Consider the following 5,324-nt stretch of genomic DNA (forward strand, 5'->3'; position numbering starts at 1 on the left):
ACTATTTTTGGCCGAAAACCTTGCGCACTAGTAGACATCACGACCGTCTATAAATAGTAAGTTTACTATTTATAGTAAGTCGCGGATTCTAGGAGTTTGAGTTGTAGTTTGATTCTGATTTCTTTCTCATTGCTTGTTACCCCTATTTAAAGGGTTGTGAGCTCGTTTTTATTCATCAATTAATCAATTTCGAATTTATTAGAATTTATATCTATTTTATGCTTTCTTTTCTCGTGGATTCGAGAAGTCTCTGTGAGGAGTTCAGAGAAGCTCCGTGGATTCGGAGTAGTTATCCTCATCACATTCATCCCTGCGTCAGAAACGAACCGGCTAGTCCCTGCCATCGGCCAATGGTGGGTGGTCGGTGCTATGTGGGCCCCACCATGATGTATGTGTTTCATCTATGCCGTCTATCTATTTTTCTAGATAATTTTATGGCATGAGACCAAAAATGGGGTATATCCCAATCTCAATTGGACCACATTACAGGAAACACTGTTGAATGGACGTCAACCATTAAATTTTTTTGGGGGCCATAAAAGTTTTGGATCAAGCTGATCTTTGTTTTTTCCCTTCATATGGGTCTGTATGACCTAATCAACAGCTTGGATGTCAAATAAACAATACAATGGGCCTTAGGATGATTTTAACTGTGGGCATCACTCTCCCCACCTTTTTCTGTGGTGGGGTCCACTAGAGCTTTTGATCTGCCTCATTCTTTGGATAATGCCATAATATGATCTCTCAAAATGGATGGACGGTGTGGATACAATTCATACATCATGGTGGGACCCACAAAACTTGGTGACGTCACTTTAGCTACTCAACCTCTCATTAGGTAATCCGCGTCCCACTCCGAGACAGAAGCGGATTGGCTGGTGTACCACACATCAGCTATATAGCTGGTCTATTAATGTCAACAAGTTCTATGGGTCCCATCATGAATTATGTGTTATATCCAAAACGTCCATACATTTGGCAAGATCGTCTTAAGGCTTGAGCCGAAAGATAAGACAGATATAAAGATCAAGTGGACCACACTGCAAAAAGCAGTTGGGGATTGAACGTCTACCATTGAAACCCTTCTGGGGGTCACAAAAGTTTTTAATCAATATGAAATTTGTTTTTCCTCTTCATCTATGTATTTGTGATCTTATTAACAGATTGGATGCAAAATGAACGTTATGGTAGGCCCTACGAATTTTTTAATGGTGAAAATCATTGTCCTCGCTGCTATTTTTGGTGTGGTCCATTTGAGCTTTGGATATGATTCATTTTTTGTTTAATGGTCTAAATTGATCTCGAAAAGTGGATGAACAGTGTGGATATAATAAATAAATCATTGCGGGGCATGTAACTTTGATCTCCTTTAAACTGTTAGTACAACTTGGAGCTCAAGGAGCGTCGCACTTGTCTAAGCGCAACACATATCTACACCAGCTATATAGCTGGTGTGTGGTACACCAGCCAATCCGCTTCCCTCCTAGACGGAAGGGGTTGCTTAGCTTTATCTTCTCTGTCCATCCATTTTCCCAGATAATTTTATGGTTTGATCCCAAAAATAAAGTATATACAATGTTCAAATGGACCACAACACATGAAACAGTTGAATTGAACTTCTAGTGTCGAAAATTTCTTGGGGGCCTCATAAGTTTTGGATTAAGCTTATATTTTTGTTTTCCGCTCATCCATGTCTGTATGATCTTATGAACAGGTTGGATGATAAATAAACATCACTACGGGGCCTAACAAGGTTTCAACATGGAAATCATTATCCTCACTATTTCCCTTGGCATGATCCACTTAATCTTTAGATATGCTTCAATTTTGGGCTCAACCCCTTAAATTAGATGGAAAAACGGATGGACGGCATAGATGAAACACATACATCATGGTGGGCCCACATAGCACCGACCACCCCCCATATTAGCCCAGCTATGCGGATTTCCTGCTAAAGCCTTTCCCACAAAGATTTGCGGAAGGATTCTGTGTGGGGCCCACTGTGATCTTTGTGTGAAATCCAACCTGTCCATTCATTTTTAGATATCATTATAGGACATTATACCAAAAATAGGACATTATACCAAAAATGAGGAGGATCCAAAATTCAAGTGGGCCATATGAGGTGAAACAATGGGAAAATGAACTTATAGGCCCCACCTTGATGTTTATATTCCATCCAAACCGTCATTTCCACTAAGATGAAATGAAAACACAAGGAACATAAACCGATACATGACTTTTGGAGCCATATGAATGTTTCAACGGTGGTCACTAAATCCCCACCGTTTCCTCTCATGTGGCCCATTTAATTTTTGGATCCTCCTCATTTTTGGTTGCGTGTCTTAAAATGATTTCGAAAAATGGATGGACGGGCTGGATTTATCACAAACATCATAGTAGGCCCCACACAGAATCCTTGCATAGGATCTTCCAATGAAAGGCTTTTGCGGGAAACCCACGAGAGCATCTCTGTGAGTGCAGGAGAGTCTTTTTTTAAGACTCTCCCTCTCTTAATGTACTTAAATCCCAACCGCTCTCCTCATCTTATAGCTTACATGAATGTTCGCACATAAATTCCTTGCGGTATGAATAAATTCCTTGCGGTATGGTTCTCAGGAGACCATTACTAATATATATATATATATATATATATATATATATATATATATATATATATATATATATATATATATATATATATATATATATATAAATAAAAGGTACTATGCGCTCGACCTCACGAGTCCGTCCCATGATGTCGAGTTGTGTGGCCCCCATCGTGATGCTTTTTGAACATCTACCCCATCAGTAAGACACATCATTCCATCGCGGGCTTAAGTCTCAAAAATCAAGTCAATCCGTAACTTTTGTGGGCCACACCACATACAGAAGTCGGGAGGGGCTCTGCACCATTAAAATATTCATAATCATTTTTTGGGCCCACCAAGATGTTTTTTTCAAATCCAGCCCATCCATTATGTGTGTCCCACTTGAATGAGGGTTCAGACCAAGTTTCAGCAGCATTCAAAACTCAGGTGAGCCCCACCAAGTGCTTTTATGTATTTTAACGGTGTCTTCACATGATTTTAGATGGTGTGGCCCACCTGAGTTCCGTATACGGCTGATTTTTGGGATATCCCATAATTTAGAGGGGACCCATCAAATGCACGGTGTTGATGGTCGACACGCATCACGGTGGGGCCCACACGGCTTGACCTCACAGGAGCTTATCGTGAGGTCGAGCGCATAGTACCTTTTCCCATATATATATATATATATATATATATATATATATATATATATATAAACACATGCACACACAGCTCCACACACTCACACCGCAGTGGGATTTCACCACCTATGAATACTTGAACCCTTGACCGGGTGTTGAAACTCCTGAGAGTCAACCATCGGAGCAAGAGTAAAGATCCAACCAATGCATTTTAGTTCAATTGAAACGAAACACATTTAACTCCAAGTGCTAAGATAAATAGAGACACCATAGGTAGTCATCTATGATCGAGAATTGAAGTAGTTTAACTATCTATTCAACTACTCATATGTGCAATTAAGTGATTTACGAAGGGGATGATTCATCCATCTAATAAGTTCGTTTTGCCTTTCAAACGAAAAAACTTTTTTTTTTCTTGCCATGATAGTAGAAATAATGCGGTATGAACAATGTGCAATTAAAATGAACTTAATTATATTATTAAAATGAAAATAAAACTTACAAAGATATCTATCGACGATCCAACGTCTTTGGCATAGATGGAGAGACTTTAAATCTAATCTAAATCTTCCTTAGTCCAACGACTCGAGTGTAGATAAAGGGAATTATACTATTAAAGGCAAAAAATAAAAGTCTTCATTGAAATCCAACACTTGGCATATAGATAGAAGGAAATTAAACAATTAGTATTCTAAATCGGTCCAACATAGGAATGTAGACGGATGAGATTACACTTTTTCCTATTCTACGTCATAGCATAGATAGATGAGATTACACTACTTCCTAGTCTAAGACTGGCCCAATGTAGCGGCATTAATGAGTATTTCTATGCTAAGGTACTATAAAAGATAAAATTAATAAGCAAGATTGTGATGTAGATCATTTGATTTAGATACGTGTTTTGTTGGTGAGGGCTCGAAGCTCTTCAATCTTTTTCTTATTTATAGCACTTTGATAACGGTTGTAAGAAGAGATCTTTGTAGCCACTTTTCATTTCTATTGATGTGGAGATAACCATATGGACCAATAGATAGTCATTTTCTATCAAATGACAATACATGCACTAATCGTTTGTCATGAGTTGGTCATTGGTTGTGCACATGTCCTACTCCCGTTGCGTGGATAAGAGTTTCTCTTGAGTTGTCAATGTAGTGATGGCTATTCACTTCTCCACGTAAATGTAAATGATATGTTGTGATATTAGGTTAACTTAGTGTAGTCACTACTTTGCTCCTCAAATATCTTCAGATGAGGAAACCATACAGCACACCATGGTGGGCCGACGAAACCTACCACTAGATGTGACTATGTTTGGGTTGAAACCTAGGTTTATAAGGCCTAAAAACAATATAAATCTAAAGCTCAAGTGGTTCCATATCATACAAAAAATATGCATGTATCATTTACATTGAAACCTTTTTCTCTTTCTCCCACGGTGTGGCTAGCATTAGTTTTTCTTCGTTTCTATTCCCCTTAGACATGCCATAAGATTAATTAGGATATATAAATAGAGATTTAAATTTTAAAAGACTTGTTGAGATGACCGAGTTGGTCTAAGGCGCCAGATTAAGGTTCTAGTCCGAAAGGGCGTGGGTTCAAATCCCACTCTCAACAATAAATCTAATCATTTATTTTTTTAAAAAAACTCTAATATGTTGGAAATATTGAAAAATAAAAAATAAAATAAAATTAATTATTTTTGTTTCACTAGGCTGAATCACATAAAAATTATGCTGTCCTTAAAGCATGATATGCCCCTTATCAATTGTTGATGGGTCCACTTAGGAATTTTTCAACATAGCTGATCTTTTGGCAGACTCAAACAACGAGATCTGTTGGAGTTAATTGGTTTTTGGAATGAAATAGTCTAGTTTATATACGCATCAAGGTAGTGGACCGTTGCTAGGTGGCCATCAATGGTTCATAACATTTGAAAAATGTTTTTGATCATTGACAATTAATTTGGGCCGTTGAATCATCATAGCACATCCGTTTAAACGCCTGATTGTTTTGGATTAATAATCCGATCAGTCTCTGTAGCCTATAAAATCTGATCTCGCAACGGTTCGTGAGGGAGTAACAAGATGCG

At 38.1% G+C, this 5,324-nt stretch overlaps 1 non-coding gene across 1 annotated transcript; it reads left to right on the forward strand.

The window, feature by feature from the left end:
• Nucleotides 1–4,768: 4,768 nt before the first annotated feature.
• TRNAL-AAG (transfer RNA leucine (anticodon AAG)) lies at nt 4,769–4,849 on the forward strand. The gene has a single exon. It is a non-coding gene; the product is annotated as a tRNA-Leu (tRNA).
• The last annotated feature ends 475 nt before the right edge of the window (nt 4,850–5,324 follow it).

The sequence above is a fragment of the Magnolia sinica genome, chromosome 2 (assembly GCF_029962835.1).
Source record: "Magnolia sinica isolate HGM2019 chromosome 2, MsV1, whole genome shotgun sequence".
Taxonomy (NCBI): Eukaryota; Viridiplantae; Streptophyta; class Magnoliopsida; order Magnoliales; family Magnoliaceae; genus Magnolia; species Magnolia sinica.